Below are 12,444 nucleotides of genomic sequence, written 5' to 3'. Positions count from 1 at the left end.
TTCAGTTTGACATGCATTTCGTTCTATTTCAGTCTCATCAGCTGGATTTACCTATATCTCAGGGTTCATGTTCACTCTGCAACTCCAACCCATTATCATTTTCTTCAAACGGTAAAGTAAACAATATCAAGTGAATTTAATCCATCACAGAACTATGTTTTGATAATCTTTGTCTTCTTATTACACTATTTCTTTCAAATTTACTATATCACCCTAAGTGATTCCCACTGAAAATCAGAGAGGACTGAATAGCTGATAAATCCTAATTTCAAACATCAATAGCAGCTGCACTCAAAATTTTATTCAGTCCCTAATCTAAAATCTTGCGAGGAGTTTATTGATTTTAGACTACCTAGTAAACATTTAAATCACCACATGTTTAACCTCAACTAACTCAGAACAATATAGTACAACATTTAATCTCCTGGATAGACAACTTCTTCACCGAATCTGAAACTCTTCAATATAAATTAGTAATAAGTTGAAAATTAGAATGAAACATCTAGGAAATGTCCCTTTATCATCAATGATTAACCAATTCCTGTCAATTTATATAAAAATATTTAAAACTTAGCTCATCTTTTAATATTTCAAATAGTTCATTTAATTTTATTATACAATATAAGTAATCAATTGCAGTCCTAAACATCAATAGGAAGATTCACGTGAACAATACCAAGTGAATTTCAACTTCATCCCATTGCTTAATCAAGCAGCTATCAGAACTCAGTAGCTAAGTGAATAACACGAGATCGTTCTTAAGTGAATGGCACTGTGTTCGAGTCCCGGAGTAATCATCAACTCTGAGATATAAGTACATCCATCTGACGAATCTCAAGTAGGACGAAACGCGCATTAAACTGGATTCCACTGCTAGCCATTAATCATCTTTGTTAAAATCCATCCATTTGCTAAAATAACAATCATTTCAATTATCTTAGCAGATATAATAAAAAGCATACAACCACAACGACAACATCCACGATAATAATAATAATAAATACTGAAAAAAGGATAAAAAAAAGTGATCCCTATAATTAAATTTTTATTTAACATCCTCTTCTTTTATCTTTCTTGTTTTACTTTGGTAAAAGAGAAACAAACGAAATTTTAATTTACTAAAATATAATTATTAGTAATGATAATTATTGAGTGAAAAATTTCCAAAAAAATAAAAAAAATAAAAAAATTTAAAAACAAAAAAATAAAAAAATAAAAAACCAAAAAAAATCCTGAACAAATGAGCATAAGTATATGTAAAAGGAAAAAGAAAAAGAAAAAACAAACAATAAAACTACTGCATTAATAATTAATATTCCTTCTTTAAAAGAAAAGAAAGGGGGGAAAAATAAAACAAAAAAAACATTTTTTTCTACCAAAAAAAAATTAGAATCAAATAAAGATGATACTTTTCGGCAATTGAATCCCTTAAGATTTCATCATTCAAAAGTAAGAATAATTAAACTTGCTAGAAATTCCTTTTTTTCTTTTTTCTTTTCTTTTTGTTTTTTTTATTTTACCGATAAGTATATTTACAATTTTATGACAAGACAAAAGGTGAAGTAAACAGAAATGATGAAAAATGAAAGAAGTTTTTTTACTTGAGTCAATTGAAGCTAGACTATCATGGAAAACCTGAAAACACTGGACTGCCGTTTTGTTCTATTATGGGACTCCTCAGCAGTGTGCATCCAGGATCTCGCCTCACGAGATTCGAACTCAGGACCTACCAATCTCGCGCCAGAGCACTTAACCGATAGACCACTGAGCTAGCATCCAACGGTGTTAATGTCTAACTTCAATCAATCCACGAAATTGAGCAGCCATTCACCAATGTCTTCAGTGAGTTGATAATTCCCACCAGACCTGGTTGAACTCCACTGGTTACTGCTTCTCACTAGAACTCCAGTAAATACCTCATGGAGCCAGTCATTGTAATATCTCAATGAGTAGAAAAATGGGATTTTCTGATGTTTCGTGACTCAGTGTAAACAAATCAATGGTGTAGCGATGGGTTCCCACGTGTCCCCGATTATAGCCAACCTGTTTATGGCACACATAGAATCAAATATTTTTAACAACGACATTAAACCATGAATTTGGCTTAGATATATAGATGATACATTTGTAGTGATAAAAAAGACTCATCTAAGATTGTTTTCAAAATGGATAAATACACTTTCACCTCACATCAAATTCATGAATGAGAATGAAAATGAACATGGTGAGCTACAGTTCTTAGATTGCTTAGTGAAAAGAAATGTAAATAAAGTTCAAAATCTATCCATCTACCGAAAGCTCACACAATCCAGTCGTTATATCGACTTCCATTGAGCACATCCTTAAAGTGCAAAAATCTCGTTAGCCTTAAATCTTTTTAGAAGAGACAACAAGATCATCACTTCAGAAGACGACAAACAAAAAGAACAAAAGAATGTAATAAGTATCTTACAATTTAATAATTTTCCTATGAAGATTATTAGAAGTATATTAAAACAAGACAGTTCAGTACGTAATAATAATAATTCGAATGAAATGCCATGGATTGGTACTGCAGTTTTACCATACCGTCATGGCACAACTGAAGAACTCCAAAGGATCTTAAGACAACACAGAATTAAAGTGTGTTACAAAACAACGAACACACTTCGAAATACTTTAGTTCGATTGAAAGAAAAAAATCCCATTCATGTCTACACAGAATTGAGTCTACAAAATAGATTGTGTCGACTGTGATGCCTTTTATATTGGAGAGTCATCTCGCGAAATCTTGACGCGCTCCAAAGAACATATAAAGTACACAAGAAAACCTCCTAATAATCCTATAGAACTGAATAGACTTCAAATTAAATCAGCAATAGCAGTTCACACCATTTTCAACAATCATCAAATTGATTTCGAAAATATCAAAATACTACAAAAGGTTTTTCCAATTACAAAGAAAAGAGAGTAGCTGAAGCGTTTCATATAATGCTTAATCCTACTGCTCTCAATAGAAAGGAAGGCCTTTAAAATTAAATTATAACCGTTGGATTCACTGGTCAATCTGTAAACAGTAAATGGCCGTTTCATCCTAGTATAAGACTCTTCAACAGTGTACATCCACGATTCCAAGGGTAGGACTCGAATCCAAGACTTTCGATCCGGAACATGCGAACGTTTAACCTCTAGATCACTGAGAGTACTGTTGACAAGTCCCGTACTATAACGAAATAGCCGTTCAGTGCATCTAGGTTTTTTAATGATGATATAGCTTAGATTGACTTGAGAATACAATTTTTAAATACTAAAATCTCTACAAATCCAAATACTGATAGTTAATGGTATGAAAGTCTCACAATTTTGAAAGATTTCACCTCACTAATTATCATAATTCATCACATGAAACAACTCAAAAAGGACTTCTTCACAAGTAATAATCAGAATGAATACTAGAATTATTACAGTATATTCATCAATGAATAACCATGTACTAATATAGAAATGACACTTAATTTTGACTTATACTTTGGAAGAAATTTCGATTCATTGATAATTTGGTAGAAAATAATGAAAACTCGTGAAATTTAACCGATAGAACTGTAGTGTGGTCTACTTATATCCATATAAGTAGTATATGGCGATAGTCAGACATAGAATGTATTTTGGCAGAAGACCGATAAGGAAAGAATTGAAATGAGGCGCAATTGGTAGGAAAATGCATAAACAATGGAATTAGAGAAGATGAACTGATATTTACAGAAGGAACAGTGAAGATTGAGACAATTGATTGTTAATTTGCAAATTAACTATTTGCTGTATGTTTAGCAGAATATGGTGAGATAGTCTGTAATCTGTGCTTAAATTTACCCGACTGTCCCCAGTCTTCACTACAGAACTTTAAAAATTATCACCGTGATAAACTAATATAGTGCATTGTACAACTTATTGATTTTTATTTATTTATTTAAACACATAAATATTGGTACAAGGAAGCACCAGATATATATGCGCCACACAAATCTCATTTAATTTGTGTGAGGGCTGTGATACTGCCCAGGTGCCCAAATCGAAGCAGGTGGTTTTCTTAGGGGGCCACACCCAGAGCCTTTGACCTAAACGTCTGGTCCACAAGGCAGTGGATTATTGTGAGGAGATGCAGTCCGATGGTAGCCGGTGACCAACGATTGGTTCATCCGCCATTTGTTCCTTCAGGATACTGGAGCCCATGTGCAGCATTGGTTTGGGATCAGGGTTTTCCAACTCCCCTAGGTGAACTTTCCGTATCCACCAATCCAGTTAAAGAGCCGGACATGCGCTTTTTGTCCTCTCAATTTCGTGAACAACACCCCCGCCACGAGAAGACAGTGAGTAGGACTTCCCTGTCAGAGGCTATATATTCGCGTGGTCATGTGAGAACATTTCGAGAGAGAGATTGGACTCTCTCCACTCTCGACCGTACCAGGGCATTTGGGGGCACTTATTGGTTCTATTTTGCTACTATTCGGTAATAGATTAAAATACTGTCTTACAATACTAAACTTATTACCATCAAAGACAGTAGCTAATAAAATTTTTTTGAACCACTAAATTCAGACACAGCTATTCATTACTGTATCAGTTAACCATATGCATGTTAGTTTAGAGTAAATTCGAACCCCGCGGACGGGATCGTAGATGCGCACTCCTGAGGTGTCCCACACAGTAAGACGAAAAGTTCGTCCAGTGCTTCTAATTTTTCCATGATGGTCTACCTTCAATTGACTCATGAACTCAACTATCAAATTATTATAATATCCACAAAATCTCTTTCCGATAAAATTCATACTTGCTACTCATTCTGTAGATCATGCATTAGAACCATAACAGATTTGTATATTATCACTATCATATAGCCCTGTATTTAGGACTAAACAATTATTCACTACTTCTTAACTTTCAATATTTCTCTAGTTGTATTGTAGTTATCTCTTTTACAAAACACCTTAATTGATAAAAAAAAAGAAAAGGGGGGGGGGGTTGGATAAAAATTATCTTTACACTTAACACCTTTTTTTGTTCATCTACATTCTCCTTTGTTTGGTTGTTTGTCTTCCACAAACTTCAATTACATCTAAATGGTTATACTCAAGGGAAATTATCCATTTATCTTAATTATAAAATATGTTGTAAAAATATTGATACAAATTGTTAATTTAACTAGATACCCTTAAGGCAATAATTACTATGATGCTTTAAGGAATATAGTTCAATCATATCCATTACGACTATATAGAATAGTATTATTCTACTCTTCATTATAAAGAATCTAATGTGGTTGTTTCCTTTTTTCTTCTTTAGTTAAGTAAAAGCATTTTAGAAAATTCTAGGGGATAGAGTATTATCAATAGATTACAACCAATTCTATATTCAGTAGTTTATCTTATATTACTTACTTACTTACTTACGCCTGTTACCCCTCATTGGAGAAGCATGGACTGCATATCAGCATTCTTTATCCAACTTTTTCCTAAGTGATGCTTTCTAGTTCTTTCTAGTTGCTATTCATTCATTTCATGTCTGTTACCGATTCTCAGTTAAATGTGTTCTTTGGTCATCTTCTTTTCTGTTTCACTTTGGGATTTCAAGTTAGCGCTTGTCTCATGATACGGTTTGGTGATTTCTTCAATGTATTTCCTATCTAATTGCAGATTCTTTTCCTAATTTCCTCTTCATCTGAAAGCTGGTTTCTTCTTCCCCACAGTAGGCTTCACAATTATAGAAGTGAGAGTAATAAATAGATTGAAAACAGTGAATCAACGGTCTAGAAGTGTTGTTTGCTATTCATAAATACATGAAGTGTGTAATGATGAAGTTATAATTAAAATGTTAATTAGGTAAGGTACGTTGATTAACAAGACCTTAAATCATCATTTTACTAGGTTAGGGTGGTCAAGCAATAGTATCCAATTAGTCAATAGAGATAGTGGATATTATTCTGTAATGTAGACAGGTGATGTCTTCCAATTTATGTTCTACGGTGATTTCGGGTTGCATTACATAAAGTAGATTACATTGTAGTTTACATTGACTTCTTGGACTAAACTCCAATTTGTAATTTCTATTTTATAACTTCATTGACTATTTTTAACCTACAATTAATTTTATCATTCAAACACCTTAGATTTCCATCTTGGTCATATTTCGTCTCACCATACTAAAGCACAGTTTGTAAACTTGGACCGATGCATATTCTTATCATGTACTATATTGTCTATGATCAGCTAATTAATCTGCATTTAAAGGAACAGTACTAAGTTGTCGCGTGGCACCAATACTATCAAAATAGAATGGAGATTTTGTATTTTAGTTGAATAGTCTAGAATTATTGTGTCCTTGTTAAGACATGAATACACTATACATTATCCAGTGTCAGTTAATGGGTATATTCCTCTGAGATCTGTCAAACAAGAAGGAAGCAACAATCACGAACTCTATGGTTTTAAACAGTTTTCCAGCTGGTGTTTGTTTGTGAAAAAGATAACCTTCTAATAAGTTGAAGGTTCGAAAATATTCACTACCTAGAAGAAAACAAGTTAACCAACAAAAAAATGAAGTACTTAAAAGTCATTTGAAATATCCTATTGTGTTGATATGTAGAACAATAATAAGGTTCTTCAATTAGTCCCCAGTTTTCGTGTGGTAATAAATGATCTTTGCAAGCTAAATTTTACAATCATTTCATTGGTTTATTTTCGCGTCAAATATTCTATACTTTGATGTGCAATTTTACAGACGAAACAATTCTTCTTTCTTCATGGAATTGTGGAGATTGTTAGGTTTTTGATTGAGATCATCAAACGACCACCAGTGAAAACCTGAGAGCACAGAACGGCCGTTTTGTCCCAGTATGTGACTCCTCAACAGCGCGCGCCCACGATCCATCAAAACGGACTCAAACATAGGGCTTTTGATCTCGCGTGCTATCACTTAACCTCTAGATCACTGAGCCGGCATCCAACAGTGTTCATGTCTAACTTCCATCGATTAATGGATGATTGCGCAACCATTCATCCACTGTCTGAGGTAGATACTTGTCTGTACTCGACACCGATTGAACTCCACTGGTCACGGTTCTGAGTTCATAAATCACCTTTTGTAAACAGCTGAACCTCTATCTTACTATTAATATCATCCATTTAAGCTATCGATCAATTATTGATAAAATATCCCATAACTCTCCTGAGTTTGAACATGTATTATGATATTTCTGAAGCCGTTTCAGTTATGCTACTCAAAATTATCAAACAATGATTTATTTTGTCATATAAGCCCGAAGACTCGGAATGTTGTTTCATGGACATTTCAGTTGATCTTACTATATTGTTGGAATATTTCTGCGCTGTAATTAGTAATTGTTGGAAGTGAAAGTATACAGAAGCGGGTGAATCACATTCCAAACATCTTTCTCAGTAATATTACTATCTAGGTGAAGTACCAATATCCTATTGCAAAATATTTTCGTTATCACCAAACGGCATGAAATTTCAATAAGATACGTAGATGAATTAATGTAATCAATCGAGAAGCCTAAGTCTTCAAAGAGAGTTCTTAAATTTCAGATCACTGTGTTTGTATCCATTGCTTTACACTTTCGACTTCAGTCGATTCACGATACAACGCGATTATCATCCGTTGTCTTTGGAAGGTGCGTTTATTGAATTCTAGTAAGAATTAGTAATCAATAGAGTTCAACCATACCAGACGTGAAATAAAGATCACTCAATCTACGAGTAATAGTCATGCAATGTTTTGAATTACTAAATTTAGAAATCTAAACCATTGGATATTCAGTCAGTGATTGTTAAACCTGAAGATCTTAAATTCAATTCCCGATGATATTATGAATTCGCACACATGTGAAACGTCTTATTCTAAAACCAAACAACTGTGAAGTACTTGCTAGTCTTCACTAGTTGTCTAACTCAAGTTAAACCGTAATGACAATAAACCATTTTATGTATGTCTCGGTTTAGAACTAACAACAATATTGACATGAAAAACACAAAACAAACAAACAAAAAACACTTAACTTATTTTATGAAGTGTCCTTGAATTTATGAAACATAAATCTCATCGATGGGAAGATTCAAACAAACAATACTAAATGAATTTAAACTTCATCCCATCGCACAAGCAAGTGGCTATCAAGACTCAGTGGCCGAGTGGATAACGCGATGGCGTTTGAAGCGAATGCTACTGTAGTGAGTTCGAGTCCTAGGGTGAACATCAACTCTGAGATGCATGTATATCCAGCTGACGAGTCCGAAGTAGGACGAAACGCGCGTCCTGGATTCCATTGCTAGTCACTATCCATCTTCGCTTATAAATCTCATCTGTTTATTTTTTCTTACCCGAAATAAAATCAATAATAACTAAGTTAGAATGATATTGTTTGTAAAATATGACTAGTTGACTATGTATTTCATTACACTCACCTCAGGAACATGTAGACTATTAGGTTTAGTTAATTCCATTTAATAAAATACTTTGAAAATAAGTCCTGAATCTTCCAATGAAGATTGATAAAGGTTATAGCTGAAATCATAAGTCAATTGAAGCTACACCATCATAGAAAACCTGGAAACACTGAATGGCCAATCATCGTATTGTGGGACTCCTCAGCAGTGCCCATCCACGATCCAACCTCGCGAGATTCGAACCCAGGACCTACCAGTCTGGCGCGCGAAGTTAGATATTAACACCGTTGGATGCTGGCTCAATGGTCTAGTGGTTAGGCGCTCGCGCGCGAGACTGATAGGTCCTGGTTTCGAATCTCGTAAGGCGGGATCGTAGACGCGCACTACTGAGGAGTCCCACATTAGAACGATTTGGCCATTCAGTTCTTCCAGGTTTTCCAATGATGGTCTAGCTTCAATTGACTCATGATTTCAACTATATCAAATAATGTTTATCAACTTTTCATTTCATCTTTTTTTTAATAGTTAAGATCATGATTCAATTGAAGCTAAACCACCATAGAAAACCTGGAAGCCGTCCAATGCTTCCAGGTTACTATACTATCCATAAAACCCCTTCTGATAATCATCTTTTTTTTAAAAATTTTTTTTAATTTCACATAAATTGGATTGACGCTAAACAATTCACATATTCATGCCCTTTAAATAATAGTTACTAAATTGTGTATATATTGGCGTCAATTATATACAATGAATGATTTCCCATAAATTAATAATATACCACATTATTTTATAGTTGAATAGTTTCCCATATGTTCTAATGCAGCAAAAACAACAAATTTTAAAGTACTTACATTGATGTAATATATACACATGCGTAATTCTTTTGCCCCCCCCTCCATCTACCTTAATATTCTGTCATCAATATGAAAGAATCCTTATGTAACTTAGATATGTTTTAATGTGTTTGTTTTTTTTAATTCTCTTCTTTTTAGTACATCCTTGTCATAATTATTGTCATCGTGGACATTGTTACATAATAGATGGGAAACCATATTGCAGGTAAGTATTTGAAAATGAAAAAAAAACCATGTTTTTGAAAAGTTTTGTGGGATTGTTAAATATGAGTCAATATAAAGAGAAGGAAAAAATTATTGACCTAGGTCTTCACCCATTTTTTTTTACATAGATGTGAATTGAATTTCTAATGGTTTGGATTATGTAGGTTATCTCATTAGTTAGGTGACTAACATGATGTAGACAGGAACTCTTGGATTCAGAAATACCTCGAACTGATGAGTCTCAAATAAGATGGAACCTAGGTCCTGGATTACACTGCTAAGCCACATCTTATCTGTCTCAGTATTAATAGATGTTATATTACAAGAAAATTCTAAGAAGCTACGTGATCAATGTTCTGAATAATGACTGAGAAATGATTGCTTACAAACAATATTCATATAACTGATAGCATATACCTCTGAGAGCTATGTAGAAATAAAAAGTAGATTAAAAAAGTAAAATCTTCGTTGAAGTGTTAATGAAACGGTGGAATCCAGGACGCGCTTTTTCCTTATTTGGAATTCATCAACTGGATGTACCTACATCCTAGAGCTAATGTTTACTCCGGGACTGAAACTCAGTATCGTTTACTTCCTAAGCATCAATGATTCAAGTAAACAATACCAAGTAAATTTAAACTTCACCCCATTGCACAACTAAGTGACTATCAGGACTCAATAGCTAAGTGAATAATGTGATAAGCGTTCGGAGCGAACGGTACTAGGTTCGAGTCTCAAAGTGAACATCAACTTTGAGTTACAGGTACATCCAGATGACAAGTCTCAAATAGGATGAAGCACGAGACAAACTGGATTTCACTATTAGTTTCCAACCATCTCCGATTATAATGTTTATGACTTAAGGCAATATCGAAGCATTCCTCACAGATAAAACATATCCCAACAACATGTTTTCATCAAACACTTCATTGAAATAGTTTAAAACATATTATACAATCATTTTCAAGTTATAAGTAGTATCTACTTTACTTTTACTTATTTGTTTCTAAAAAAAAAAATAAATAAATAAATGAAATCAGTTTCCAAAGAACCATTCAATGTGTTTAAATGTCTACACAAATCATCAATCAAAAAAGAAACAAAAAATGCACCCTCCCCCTACATAGTAACCAAGCTTATTCACTTACAATTCAATATTTAAAAAATATTTTTTTCTCCTAAATTTTTTGGGGGGAAACAAAAATTTCTTTTTTTTCGTTTTTTTCAAATAATCATTTATTATTTCATTTTAATTTAGATGTGATCCACAATATTTGGGTGAACATTGTGAGGTAGTGTTATGTTACTACTATTATTATGCTGCTTAATAAGTATGCCTAATAGGTGGAAAATTATTTAAGTCTATCTATGTCACCGCTTAGAAACAAAAAAAGAGAGCGAGAGATGCTTTTAATTTTTGATGAAATTGCCAAAATATAATTTCATGCATGCAGAATGCATTTTGTTAGCTTAATTGAGCATGTTTTAATCAGTGTAATAAAAGAATGTGCTTGGTATTATTGTTATTTTTTTCTTCATTAAATTAGTTAGTTTAGTAACTAACTGCTTTTAAAATCTCAAATAGTTGAAATCATGAGCCAGTTGAGACTAGAACACCACGAAAAACCTGAAAACACTGGGTAGCCGTTTCATCCTATTGTGAGACTCCTCAGCAGTGCTCATCCACGATCCCGCCTCGCGAAATTCCAACCCACGATCTATCAGTCTCGCGCGCAAGCGCCTAACCACTAGATCACTTAGCTGGTCTGCATCCAACGGCTCACTGCTGAGGTGTCCCTCAATGGGACGAAACAGCCATTCAGTGCTTCCAGGTTTTCCATGATGGTCTAGCTTCAATTGACTTATGATTTCAACTATATAAAATTACTAAAATCTCCACGAAACCCCCTCTTACTTTTAAAATTGTAAAAATTTATTACTTATTGGTAATGTCGGTTTCTATGTTAAACCCACATAGTGTATTAGAATCTCTGAATAGATCAATTTATTCACTCTTCTCAAGCCACATTTTGACTTCGTCAATTATTCGCTTATCAATCTTGACTGTTTCTATGTAAGCGTATGTATGTGCGCTTCTTATACTATTCATTACATGTTTGTAGTTTATTTTTATTTGGCTATAAATATTGATTAACGCTTGTTTAAATTGATTTGACTGAAATACCTTCTCCATAGTACGTCATTTCGCTTAGCTTCGCCTATCTGACTGTCTGTTGAAATCAATGAGTGTACATAATATACGTATTCAAAACTTCATTCTCGTATTTGAGTCATTTAATTCCGTTATTCACCGACATAATGTAAGTTGATAATTGTATACGAGGATTGACGATATGGATATTTCAATAACAATCAATCATACGATCCACTTGCAGTCAGATATCGGGTCACTAAAAAGTATTGTCAGTATAACTGATGAATAGTTTAGTGGCCCTAAATCTGACTCCAATTTGATTGTATATTGATTGCTGCATGTTATCGAGATATACATGTTACCAAACCTTGTATATAATTATCGACTTAACTCGCGTTAGTAATTAACGGAATTAAATACTTTTATTTAGTTGAAATCATGATTCAATTGAAGCTAGACCATCATGGAAAACCTGGAAGCACTGGACGGCCATTTCGTTCTATTGTGGGACTCCTCAGCAGTGCGCATTCACGACCACTCTCAGCAAGATTCCAACCCAGGATCTATCAGTCTCGCGCGAGAGCACCTAACTGATAGACCAGTGAGCCGGCATTCAACTACATAAAATTACTAAAAATCTCCACAAAACCCCCTTTCTGGAAATAAATAGGTCAAATAACAAAATAGATTTTTGAATATGTATATTTTGTACAATTGTTGATCAGAAAAACGAAACAAAACAAAATGACATCCAATGGAGAAGGCGAGTGAACCAACTCGTTATTGATAA

The sequence above is a fragment of the Schistosoma mansoni genome, chromosome W, assembly GCF_000237925.1.
Source record: "Schistosoma mansoni strain Puerto Rico chromosome W, complete genome".
Lineage (NCBI taxonomy): Eukaryota > Metazoa > Platyhelminthes > Trematoda > Strigeidida > Schistosomatidae > Schistosoma > Schistosoma mansoni.
Note: the sequence above shows the minus strand (reverse complement) of the source record.